This window comes from Homarus americanus, unplaced genomic scaffold (assembly GCF_018991925.1).
Source record: "Homarus americanus isolate GMGI-L3 unplaced genomic scaffold, GMGI_Hamer_2.0 scaffold7217, whole genome shotgun sequence".
NCBI lineage: Eukaryota > Metazoa > Arthropoda > Malacostraca > Decapoda > Nephropidae > Homarus > Homarus americanus.
Window position 1 is genome coordinate 97,183 of NW_024711888.1, and position 14,267 is coordinate 111,449.

Here is a 14,267-nt window from a genome sequence, read left to right on the forward strand (position 1 = left end):
TTCACTCATTAAATTTGATTGAGGCAAAGGAACAACATAACACCTCCTTCCTCTTCCTCTTCCCTCACCTCTCCTTCCTCCTCTCCATCCTCTCCCTCCTCGTTCTCTACCCTCCTGCTTTGCTGTGTTTAAGGTACTATAGTAAGTGGTCGGAGAGTTGAATTGGACACGTGAAAAATTATATGTATTGAGCTGTACCATTCATTGACTGTTAGACGTGGAATGTACACTACAGAGCTGCCAGGAATATAAACGGTACAACAGAAACATAAACGGTACAGCGGGAACATAAACGGTACATCAAGGACATAAACGGGACAGCAGGAACATAAACGGTACAGCAGGAACATAAACGGCATATCAAGAACATAAACGGTACAGAAGAAACATAAACAGTACAACAGAAACATAAACGGTACAGCAGGAACATAAACGGTACATCAAGGACATAAACGGGACAGCAGGAACATAAACGGTACAGCAGGAACATAAACGGTACATCAAGGACATAAACGGGACAGCAGGAACATAAACGGTACAGCAGGAACATAAACGGTACAGCAGGAACATAAACGGTACATCAAGGACATAAACGGTACAACAGGAACATAAACGGTACAGCGGGAATATTACCTCCTTACTCGTCTCTATAATGGACCAAGTGGCGTCATCACTCCCAACTTCTAAATTAAATCACTTCACTTTGTCCCCGTGTGGTGGCGCCTCACTCTCTCTCCACCGTCTCTAATGAATAATCAGCGCTAGATATCCACTCTCAGGTACTGTATGAGTGCCCAGGTACGGGGCTAATAAAGTACTTGGGTTCATACAGAGGAGTGTTAGTTACAAGCCTAGTGAGGTTAGTCTAAAACTATATCTTGCGCTTGTGAGACCTCATCTGGATTACGCAGTTCAGTTCTGGTCACCGTACTACAGAATGGATATAGAATCCCAAGAAAGAATTCAGAGGAGAATGACAAGACTAATCCCGGGCATAAGGACCCTTGAGTGCAGACACAGGTTAAAGCTTCTTAATTAGCACTCCCTCGAGAGGCGTAGGGTGAGGGGGTTATGATCGAGGTGTATAAATGGAAGTCAGGTCTAAGCAAAGGTGATATAACAAAGGTACGCAACTATCCAACCAGGAGCGAACTCGTAACAATGGTTTTAAATTAGACAAATTTAGATTTAGGCGCGAAATAGGTAAACATTGGTTTGGAAATAGAGTAGTGGACGAGTGGAACAAGTTACCAAACATCATCATTAACTAGAATACGCTGGACAGCTTCAAACATCAGCTGGGTGGATATATGAGCGATCGGGGTTGGGTGTAAACGGGGCTTCCCAGTATGGGCCAATAGGCCTTCTGCAGTTTCCTCCATTCTTGTGTTCTTATGTTCTTATGTGCGGCAAGAGCGCCCTGGTACTGTACCACCCCGAGGTCCTACAGCAGGAGGGTTTTAATAATAAGTCGTGTCGACCGTCATCACACCGTAAGCGTCTCCCTGCAGTACAGTACAGTATATTATCTCGCCAGGAATGATATATTACTTTAGTAATTCCCAAGATGTTCAGATGGTTTCTCTTACCTCTCACGTTTCCCATCCTCAGTTGCCCCCCTCCCCTCCCCCTTACATCGATCTCACTCTCCACGGTCCAAGATCCATCATGGAAAGGTTGCTCTTTGTAGCCCTTTAGTGGACGTCTTCCTCACCATCCTTGACGTAACCTCACCACGCGTCACGGTCACTTAACGTGGTCTTGCTCTCATTAAATATTTTCACACTCACACAAGATGGGTTCCCGTCACCACCGTCGACAATTGAGATATAAAGCTTCATTTTCTAAGTTGATTTGAGTTAAAATACAAGAAGAACGATCAAAATGGCGTCAATATTACATAGAAACTTTTCCCTGGGGCCTAGACTGACTAAGAGATATCCGGATACGTCCGGTTAAGAGGCGAAATAAACGTACAGAATGTTTTGGTGTATCCGGACAAAGGAGTAACGGAAAGGCGGCAAAACTGAGACTGAGGAAAGTGCAAAACACGAAACGCCTTACTGAGTGTTGGAAGATTAGAACGACACTTTTACAGTGATATCTTGAAGACTAATGAGAATTTAGGTGAGGCAGAGAGAAGTGTGGACGGGATATAGAAAGGGCTGAAAGAGACGAGGTAAAAGACCCAAGAAAAAGAACAACAGTAAATACGAGAGAGAGAGAGAGTCGCGAAAGGAAGGAGACATTAAGGAAGCTGAATGAACGAGGGAAATGGAAGAATGTAAACACGGAGAAGGGAACAAGCAGAGTAAAAGAAGAATTCAGGTACACGCTGGTGAAAAACGATTTGAGGAGAGAAGGGGACAAACTAAGTGAAGATTGATGTGTTGGAAGCTTCTGCACCACCTAACCTAACCTGACCTGACCTGCCTGGCGGGGGATGGAAGGTCCGAGTCAGTCAATATTTCCCTCGTGATCTGAGTTATAACACCACATCAAATTATCACACAGAAGCTCTATAAAATGGAATCAAAGTTTACAAAGAAACTCTACCTTAATTAGATACGTTTTCTTGAAGTCATTTAGTGAGGATAATTATTAACGTGTAGAATCTTGATGAAACACGATACACTGATCTGTTGAGAGAGAGAGAGAGAGAGAGAGAGAGAGAGAGAGAGAGAGAGAGAGAGAGAGAGAGAGAGAGAGTGGTGGTGGTGATATTGAGTTTCTTGAAGGTGAATTCAGAACATCATCATCATCATCATCAGCAGTTAAGGACAGGTAGAACAGGTAGATAATGGTGTAGTTTTATCCCCGTGTCATTATAGGTGTTATAGACAATCACTTCCTACCACCACTGTTATCTCCCAAGTGAACCAGAGGATATTGCCAACCCACTGTCGTATACGCCATCCGTCTTAACCTGTGGAAACATAAGGTTTTCTCTTAATTATTTCCTTCTTATTGCGTATCTAATATGTTTTTCGTTATTTACTTCCTGGTATATGAGAATAAATTTAGAATACTTTTCATCGACTCAGTTACCGTTTTTCTTATCTGACAAATGATATGGGTTTTTTTTCCCACTTGGCGAATGTTTCTTTAGATATGAGTTAACTTCACAAAAGATGTGTGTATTATTGAGGAGGGACCAGGATGTGTATGGTAAAGGAGAGTGAGAGAGAACATATAGTAGGAGCGGTGATCTCTCTCTCTCTGTTTCCTTCCCTGCCTCCATTCCCTTTTCATCCTGTCTTGTTCTCCCCCTTCCTCCTATCCGCTTTCCCCCTTTACCTTTCCCCCGTTCTTCTCCCCCTTCCTTCCTCCCCCTATGCCTCCTTCTCCCTTCCCTTTTCCTCCCTCCCCCCTCCCTCTTACTTCCCCCTTCCCTCCTTCCCTTCCATTTTCCTCCCTCCCCCTCTCCCCCTTCCCCCTCCCCCTTCCTGGTAGAACAACAGAGGGTGTCAGAGAGGGTCGGGGTGACCGTGATAACCAGCTGGTGTATGTATCATCGCCATCTCTTATTTCCTGGTAGAGGAAGGCAAGGAAATTAGACACTAAAATATAGAGGTCCTGACACACCCCTTGATCCAGCCTTATACCTCTGTGTGGGGGAGAGGAGGGGAGAGGAGGGGAGGTTGTAGGGGGAGAGGAAAGAGAGAGCAGGATGAAAGAGAAGAGTGTGGGAGACAAATAGTGGAGGTCGAAGAGGAAACAGGAAGAGAAGAGGGAGGAAGAGAGGCTGGGAGCAAAAGGAAAAGGTGGAACGGAGAGAAGCTAAATAATGTCTACACTTAGAGTTGGGTCGTGTATAAGGTGTTGGATCCTTTGAACATCCTAACCTGCCAGTGTTAGAGGATCAAGAGGCTGGTGAAGAAATGTTGGCACTGAGGGGTTGTGGAGGGGCGCTAGTGAGGTGTGAGAGAGATGATAAACAGGTAGAATATAAGATTATGGATAAAGGCGGGAGAAGAAACAAAAACAGACAGATTGAACGAGAAAGAAAGTTGAAGAATGGATAGAGAAACGAAGTGGGTTGAGAGAGAGAGAGAGAGAGAGAGAGAGAGAGAGAGAGAGAGAGAGAGAGGTGATATATGACACCAGACCTATAACTCCTCACAAGTTACACGAGCTGCCTTACACAAAAAAAAACAATGTCGGTGAGAAAGTTTGGCGCGAGTGTGAGCTACCCGACCTGCGTACACCACCTAACATTATATATATATATATAGATATATAATATTTAAGTCACAAGGCTAGTGCATTAACGCCTGATACACACACTCAGGGTTTAATTACCTACTCAGTATATCAAACACCCTCATAACATTTCATTCTGCATCACGTGTACAAGGGATACAACCTCGCTAACCAGATAATCCAGATTACCTTTGCAAAAACTATCCTAAGGTTGTCCAGTAATTACATTTCCTTGAAGTCGTGAGAAACAATACGTCGTCCCTTGAACACCATTGTCAACATTACCATCTGATTTTAACATAGAGCGAGGAATTAATTTTGCCTGACTGAGTTGTGCAATTAGGATAGGCAAGTCCAGTTATCTCTCTCTCTCTCTCTCTCTCTCTCTCTCTCTCTCTCTCTCTCTCTCTCTCTCACTACACTTTGAAATATAACTCTGCCTCTGACGTCTATTGCAACAATCTCCCCAGCGAGGCATATATTACTGAGGACTACATAACATACCCACATGAAGAAATTTTCTGATCAGTTGGCCTCTCTCTCTCTCTCTCTCTCTCTCTCTCTCTCTCTCTCTCTCTCTCTCTGCTCTCTCTCTCTCAATAATGTAAAGTATAGTCTCAACGTCCTATGTCGCCATTATTACTGAATCTTTTGTACTGTAGGAGTAATTAGTGAGTGGGGAGGGGGTGGTGGTATACGGTCACTGTGTGTGTGTGTGTGTGTGTGTGTGTGTGTGTGTGTGTGTGTGTGTGTGTGTGTGTGTTGATAAGTAAATAAAATTGAATGAACTGATGATTATTTTTTGGTTAGGGAGAAGGTGTCAAAGACTTAACAAAGGCTTGGGTAATAATATATTTTTTTTAATTAATAACCAAATGTTAGTAATTAATTAAGCTTAACTTGTGTGGCAAAAATGACTGGATTAGTTAAAAGGTAATAATTATTTTGTCGTGAATAAAAGTGACTCTCTCTCTCTCTCTCTCTCTCTCTCTCTCTCTCTCTCTCTCTCTCTCTCTCTCTCTCTCTCTCTCTCTCTCTCTCTCTCTCTCTCTCTCTCTCTCATTTATTACCTTCTAAAACTGTTAACTGATGACTTGATGATATTTTTAATTACAGTATCAAAAGAGTGCCACCGTTAATGCCACCCGTTATAGAGTAGTGCCACCCATCGTTATAGAGTGCCACCCACGTTATAGAGTGCCACCCACGTTATAGGTGCCACCACGTTATAGAGTGCCACCCATGTGCCACCACCACGTTATAGGTGCCACCCACGTTATTCCACCCATGTTATAGAGTGCCACCCACGTTGAGGCCCCCGTTATGAAGTACCACCCACGTTATAGGGTGCCACCCGTTATAAGTGCCACCCACGTTATGAGGCACCCGTTATAGAGTGCCACCACGTACGTTATAGGTACCACCACGTTATAGTACACCCACGTTATAGAGTGCCACCCACGTTATAGAGTGCCACCCACGTTATAGAGTACCACCCACGTTATAGAACCACCCACGTTGCCAAACCACGTTATAGACACCCACGTTATAAGTACCACCCGTTATAAAGTGCCACCCACGTTATGAGAAGTGCCACCGTTATAGGGTGCCACCCACATTATAGAGTGCCACCCACCCACGTTATAAGTACCACCACGTTATAGAGTGCCCCCACGTTATAAGTACCACCCACGTTATAGAGTTATAAGTGCCACCCACGTTACCACCCACGTTATAGAGCCACCCATGTTATGAGGTGCCACCCACGTTAGTGCCACCCACCACCTTATTTGAGTACCACCCACGTTATAAAGTGCCACCACCCACGTAGAGTGCTTACCAAAATTACCCACCCCGTTGCGAAATTACCACCCACGTTATAAGTACCACCCACGTTATGAAGTGCCACCCACGTTATAGTTAACGTTATAGAGTACCACCACGTTATAGAGTGCCACCCACGTTATAAGTGCCACCCACGTTATAGAGTACCACCCACGTTATGGTGCCACCCATGTATAAGTACCACCCACAGTTATAGAACCACCCACGTTATAGAGTGCCACCCACGTTATAAGTGCCACCCATGTTATAAAGTGCCACCCATTCTATTTATAAGTGCCTGCCCATGTTATAGAGTACCACCCACGTTATAAGTGTTATAGAGTGCCACCCACGTTATGATGCCTGCCACGTTATAGAGTGCCACCCACGTTATGAAGTGCCACCCACGTTATAGAGGTGCCACCCATTATAGAAGTGCCACCCGTTATAGAGTTATACCCACGTTATAGAAGTACCACCCACGTTATAAGTGCCACCCACGTTATAAAGTACCACCCACGTTATAAGTGCCACCACGTTATGAAGTACCCACCCCCGTTATACCACCCACGTTTAAGTACCACCACGTTATAGACCACCACCCACGTATAAATGCCACCCACGTTATGAGAGTGCCACCACGTAATAAATGCCACCCACGTTATAAGTACCACGTTATAAGACCACCCCACGTTATGAAGTGCCACCCACGTGTTAGAGTGCCACCTAATACTAAGTGCCACCTACCCCCCATTATAATGAAGTGCCCACCCACCACCATAATAAGGAGTGCCACCCATATTAAAAATTAACCCACCACCATAATAAGGAGTGCCACCCATATTAAAGAGTGCCTCCCACTACGGATATTTGGCTTAGTGGCATTAAGGCGTAAGTTAGCGGTAAAAGATATTAGCTCCTCCCTGTTTGCTTTAGCGGGCTGCCGGCGGCCGATAACAGCGAAAGTGTTGGAACCTACGAGGCCTCAGTGCCATCCAGGAGTTGGTTATCATGAAGCCGTGGAGGTAAGGCTCATCTACTGTGATTTTCGTCCTTATTGAACCTTGGATGTTTGGGTTTAGCACTGTGTTGAAATTACTCGTGGCGGTAAGACTCAGTTTAGGTGTTGATTATCACGGGAATTTCGTCCATATTGTCTCGGTGTGTTGAGACTCTTCCTCTGTGTTGAACCTGTGTAGGGACGTAAGACTCATAGTTGTATTTTGTTTTGCGAATTTCGGCCGTAGTGTACCTTGGGCCTAGCACTGTCTTGGATCAAATGGAAAACTTTGCAAGGATGAATAAGTCAATTTACAAGCGGTTTATATTAATATTTTCCTTGTGATTTTACCTGGATTTTGGAGATTAGCACTTTGTTGGTCCCACACTAACTTGTAAACATGTAAAGCTCAATCTAGAAGAATTGTTATTACGATTTTCAACCATAGTGAAGTGTGTTGGACTGACTGACTGATATTGTTTGTACAGAAGTAATACAGTTTAGACTTAGTTCGTATGATGAGTTTTCGCTAAAGCTATTTTCTGCCCGTTCATCTTGCACGAGGTGAAGGTTCATTCTAGTAAGTGGCTTAGCACCATGTTCAACCCGAGTCTCGCACATCACAACAATAAGGCTCACTTTAGGTGTTGTTTTACGTTATGACTTTCGATCATATTGGCCTAGTTGTTTAGCATAGTTTTGGGTTTGAACTTCACACACACACACACACACACACACACACACACACACACACACACACACACAAACACACACACACCAGGCAGGGGTAAAAGAGGTGATATTTTGCGTTGCTGAAGGATGACTCGGTGCTGGTGTGGTGCTGGTGCGGTCCTGGCTGGGTGCTGGTGTGGTGCTGGTGCGGTCCTGGCTGGGTGCTGGTGTGGTGCTGGTGCGGTCCTGGCTGGGTGCTGGTGTGGTGCTGGTGCGGTCCTGGCTGGGTGCTGGTGTGGTGCTGGTGCGGTCCTGGCTGGGTGCTGGTGTGGTGCTGGTGCGGTCCTGGCTGGGTGCTGGTGTGGTGCTGGTGCGGTCCTGGCTGGGTGCTGGTGTGGTGCTGGTGCGTCCTGGCTGGGTGCTGGTGTGGTGTGGTGCTGGTCCTGGCTGGGTGCTGGTGTGGTGCTGGTGCGGTCTGGCTGGGTGCTGGTGTGGTGCTGGTGCGGTCTATTTCTGGGTGCTGGTGTGAATGCTGGTGCGGTCCTGGCGGGTGCTGGTGTGGTGCTGGTGCGGTCCTGGCTGGAGTGCTGGTGTGGTGCTGGTGCGGTCTGGCTGGGTGCTGGTGTGGTGCTGGTGCTGTCTGGCTTGGTGCTGGTGTGGTGCTGGTGCGGTCTGGCTGGGTGCTGGTGTGGTGCTGGTGCGGTCTGGCTGGGTGCTGGTGTGGTGCTGGTGCGGTCTGGCTGGGTGCTGGTGTGGTGCTGGTGCGGTCCTGGCTGGGTGCTGGTGTGGTGCTGTGGTGCGGTCCTGGCTGGAGTGCTGGTGTGGTGCTGGTGCTGTCTGGCTGGGTGCTGGTGTGGTGCTGTGGTGCGGTCCTGGCTGGTGCTGGTGTGGTGCTGGTGCGGTCCTGGCTGGGTGCTGGTGTGGTGCTGGTGCTGTCTGGCTGGGTGCTGGTGTGGTGCTGGTGCTGTCCTGGCTGGGTGCTGGTGTGGTGCTGGTGCGGTCCTGGCTGGGTGCTGGTGTGGTGCTGGTGCGGTCCTGGCTGGGTGCTGGTGTGGTGCTGGTGCGGTGTCTGGCTTGGTGCTGGTGTGGTGCTGGTGCGGTCTGGCTGGGTGCTGGTGTGGTGCTGGTGCGGTCTGGCTGGGTGCTGGTGTGGGTGCTGGTGCTGTCTGGCTTGGTTGCTGGTGTGGTGCTGGTGCTGTCCTGGCTTGGGTGCTGGTGTGGTGCTGGTGCTGTGCTGGCTGGGTGCTGGTGTGGTGCTGGTGCGGTCCTGGCTGGGTGCTGGTGTGGTGCTGGTGCGGTCCTGGCTGGGTGCTGGTGTGGTGCTGGTGCGGTCCTGGCTGGATGCTGGTGCGGTCCTGGCTCGGGTGTTGCCTGATACCATCTGATCAATTTCGCCCAAGTGCTTCCTGACTGTCTTTAAGAAACTTCATGAATACGAGGAAGGCGCAGCAGGTGTGCTGGCCGTGCTCACACATACACACACTCTTTGTTTTTTCCTTATCTCAGAAAGCTGTATATATCTGGTGACTTTAAATCACCACAAGTATGGAGCTCTTGTGGTGCCGACTTAACTCAGCAGTGAACAGCTTACAGTATCGTAAGAAGAAATGACTGTTAACTGGACGTGCGTGCGTGCTTGCGATGGCTGTTTAAAGGTAATCCCTACCTCCCTACCCTAATGCCTGAATAGAGCATAGTGACCACTATATTTGTACCATGAAGGACAATGGTTCATTATCATCATCATCGTTTTACTGTCAATTTCCACGTTTCTATGGTTTAGCTGTGATTACTTGATGGCAGCTCTCCATACTGAACATTCTCGTGCAGCCGATCTGGTCAGGCTCTCAACTCTGAGGTCATTGCTAACGCCTCCCCTCCCCCAAGGCATTCCTGACCTGCCCCTGCCTGGGTCTCCTCCCCTCCACCTTCGAACTCCTGCATCTCTCGACCCAGCTAGTCTCCTCCATTCTCTGTACATTCTCCAATCATCTCATCGTAACTCAACACCAAACCTCGTCAATATTCTCAATACCCAGCCGCCTTATGAGCTCTGAACAGGGCTTCCCTACCTCTCAGTGTCGTATTATTTATCCAGATTAATATTTTAACTTTATCTAACTTAAACCTCTTTAACCGCCCGTGTTTCACTGCCATACAACATCACTCTTCTCACGCCAGTTGCCTACACCTTACCATTCACGTTTAGGGAAGGTTCTCTTGCTGTCAGTAATGGTATACCTACTCCCTAAACTTCTCCACCACTGATCTTCACCTCCACACCTCCATCAATGATCTTCGCCACCACCACACCACCTCCAACACTTATCTTCACCACCACACCACCACCAACACTGATCATCACCCCCCACACCACCTCCACCACTGATCTTCACCACCACACCACCTCCAACACTGATCACGTCACCCAGGTAGCAGAACTCATCGACTCTGTTTAAGGATAATATATAATGTAAACAGACGCTGCTGAACATAATACCTCCCTCTCACTCACTCACCTTTCCTCCCTCTCACTCCTCTCACTCACCTACCTTCCCTCTCACTCATCTTCCTTCCCTCTCACTCACCTTCCCTCCCTTTCACTTACCTTCCCTCCCTCTCACTCACCTTCTCTCCCTCTCACTCACCTTCTCTCCCTCTCACTCACCTTCCTTCCCTCTCACTCACCTTCCCTCCCTCTCACTCGCCATCCCTCCCTCCCTCCCTCCCTCCCTCCCACTCACTCACCTTCTCTCCCTCTTACACATCAGCGAGGTAGTTGGGGTCATCATAAGAGGGATAGTCAGGGGTCATGAGAGGGATAATCAGGGGTCATGAGAGGGATATTCAGGGGTCATGAGAGGGAAGAGTCAGGGGTCATGAGGAGAATAGTCAGGAGTCATGAGAGGGAATAGCCAGGGGTCATGAGAGGGGAAGTATAATTGGCCGCGAGGTTGACGGTGGTGGAGGTCATCACATGGGCCGCCACGTCTTCCCTCTCATCAAAATCCCATCAGAGATCTACCTCCTCTTCTTCCTCCTCCTCCTCCTCCTCTTCCTCCTTCTCCTCCTCCTCCTCTTCCATCAACTTCTCCTCCTACTCCTCCACTACCATCTGGGTGGGGGCACTGAATAGGGTGTAGACAGCTGGAGGGCTTTCGAATAATTAATCTATGACTGTTTGTGTGTCTGTCTAGGTGTCAGCCGTCCTCACTGATGCTAACACGAGTTTATATTAAAATTGACTTACTCTGTAGCTGCGCCCTCATGATTATCTTCCTCACTCACTCACTCATTAACTGACGGAGGAGTTTAATCTAACGCAGCGCTACGTTATTGTTCATGCTTGTGCAATTAGTATGGATTAGCTATGAAATAATGCTGTACCCGTTATGCATGTATGCATGTATGTATGTATGTATGTATGTATGTATGTAAGTATGTATGTATGTATGTATGTATGTATGTATGTATGGCTCAAGTTTCTTTACGCCATTTGCCTCTGTCTACCCAGCAGTAATTGAGGACCTGGATGTTAATCGATTTGTGGATCGTATTCCGGGGTAATGGTTAGCCAGTGCAGTTGGCGAGTTGTCCGGTCTTCTCGGTCTGTTCCTTGACACTGGGTCATACAGCTCGTTAACTCAGGGTGTGGTTGTTGTGTTGGCGACAGCTTCTACACCTTAAACAAATTCACGCCAAGGTGGCCCTAGCGCCGACCATCCTCGTTACACGAGGGGCAACCATTATTATTAGCTGACACACTTCATCTCCTCCTCACCTGTGCATTTCAAGTATTTGTGTTGAAGTTTTTGCTCATCTTTGTACCTCTTCATTTGTTTTCCTGTCAGTGGAGTTTATTCTTAACATTTGCCTATAACACCAAAGACCTCCAACCTCTTTCTGGTGTCTGCTGAGAGTGTCCACGCCTCTGACCCATACATCATTCCTTGTCATATAAAGCCTCTCAGCAGCCCTTTTTTCTCTAATTAAAGTTAATGTCCCTTTTTCATGAAGTCCTTTAGATTATTAAATGTTATTTATACTCCCTCTATCCTTGTTGTGATTTCTCCCGCACATCTACCATCACAGCTAATGTTACTCTCCAAATACATCAAATTTTCCACTTGTTTAAAGTTCCTGGTTGCCCCCCCCCCCTCCCCCCTCCTAGTGGGAACCACCTTGTCGTGGTGGAGGAGCTTGAGGCCCCGATGATCTGGTGTACCGTACCAGAGTTAAGGGGTTAGGGCTACCCACGCTGGAGGGGTCAGCGGTGAAGGATGAGAAAATGGTTACCAGGTGCACCAACACCCTTGAGAGGGAGTGCCCCTCCCCTGGCCATAGAAGCAGCATATATATGTAGCAATGAAGTAACAAACCATAGAGGGGGTTTTATGTGCTGGTCGAAGCATGCCGCGGACGTCACGCAGTAAGGTAGTTAGGTCAGGTAAATAACAGCCAATCAGACTCAACCCTGTGTCCCCCCCCCCCATCAAATATTACACAATGTTGGAGCTAGAACAGCCTTTTCTTAATCCTTGTCTACTTGTGAACCAATTAGCAAGTTCTTTATTTACTAACACTGCAGATTCCTGTTGCCAGTTAAGGCAACAAGATCTCAATAAATTTATTGAGCTTTACCTTATCAAAGGCTCTTGTATTAATTAACTACTTAATATAACTTGTGTGTTAATAGACCAATTATAGAACTAATGCCTAATATTATTGCAGATGTAACAGCAGTGTGCACAAGACAATGCGTGGTGTAGCTGCAAGAGAACCGCGAGGTGGTGTGTTGTGTCTTAGCAGGAGGACAAGGAAGGTAAGTTAATATCTGCAGTATCAAACAATAGCAGGAGATGAAAGAATATCGGACAAATACAGTACCGTTGTGTTTTGTGTGGCCAGATATGAATAAACTTCATGGCAACAGACGATCCAACGAACTAAACTTAATGATTCTGGAATATATTATACGTTAGATGGAACAGTTTGCCTTCGAAGTCTTCCAGTTTTGGTCTTTTATTTTAGTACTACATTATTATTCTCTGTTCCTGAGGGGGATAAGGAAGGGGTAACAATTGACGTTGTCTGTAATCATGTTTAGTCTTATCTTAGCCAACACTCCAGTGCATGAAACTTAGTCCATATGGCAGGTGGTCCAGTCACATGGCTGTAGTAGGCTTGAGCGAGCTGAAATGAGAATGGTGAGGTTGGATGTGTCATGTGGCATTGAAACTTAAGAGACCCTGCATAGAGCTAAGAGGGGCCCCTGGGTATTGTGAGTACTGGCGAGGTTTTATACAGAGGTAGACCGAGTTCTAAGCTATAATTGACTGTAAAGAGTCGTGCACTATGATTGGTGTAACGAGGTGGTAGACTGTAGTGAATTGGTCGCCGTGAGTGGCTGTAGCGAGCTAGGCACTCTCAGGAGAGAATTAAGGCACTGTGATTAGGTGTAGAGAATCGTGTGTAGCGATTAGCTGTAGCGAATCGTGTTATAATTGGGCAAAGAGTTATGCTTTGCAATTGGGTCTAGAGAATTGGGTGCTGAAATTGGCCTTTGCGAATTATGCGCATTGATTGTTACGTATTATTTAAACCTCGAGTTAACATTATGGTGATTTGTTAACAGCGCTTCCTGATGGTCACTTGATAATTAGGTAAGATTATCAACCAGAAGTGTCAACACCGTAGACAAGGCAAAGTGTACTCAAGTTAATAGCACTTAAATACGTTATCGATGCTAATTTACATACAATTAATAATCATAATGAGATCTAGATGCAAGTTAGAACTCATCATTAAGTAAACATTTGTAAGAATGGTAGGTGGTGGTTCTCTTTATATTGGCACTGAGAACCATATAAGTAATGATAATGATTCACTTCAGTTATAGTAAAGTACACTTGTATTGGCGACAGTCATATGAATAAACAAATAAATAAAAGTTTGTACTGTTCGTTTGTCTCGTCACTGATGATCGGTGTTTCACAGTAAAGTTTGGGGAGGTCTTACAAATCACTTTCTGCACACAAGTATAATTAAAGCTTGTACAAGATCCCTAAGACGAAAAGTAAGGACTTAGCGTGTATAATGAGCTGATCTGTAGGTTGGACACACTGAGGACTCGTAAGTAGACCCAGCGGGGACGTAGTAACACTGAAGAGATGACCAGTCAGCCAAATATTATATGAGTTTTGATCGTAAGTTAGGGAGGTGGGAGAGTGCATGACCGCTCCTGGGTTTGTGTGGGGCTTTTATCACCTCGTATGGGCTTGGCTTGTGGATGACGTCACTTTTTGTTTCTAATACATGATTGGCCAAAATTTCCGCCTGGTGGATCAGGTGCTGGCAGGTTCATGTGCTTTTATAATTTTTGCCAGTTATATGAACGAGACTGAATACATGACATGATATTATCTCTGACGAGTCACATGGTGCGAGTGGCTATAGTGAATTACAGGCAAGGATTGGCTATAGTGAGTTACAGGCAAGGATTGGCTCTAGTGAGTTACAGGCAAGGATTGGCTATAGTGAGTTACAGGCAAGGATTGGCTCTAGTGAG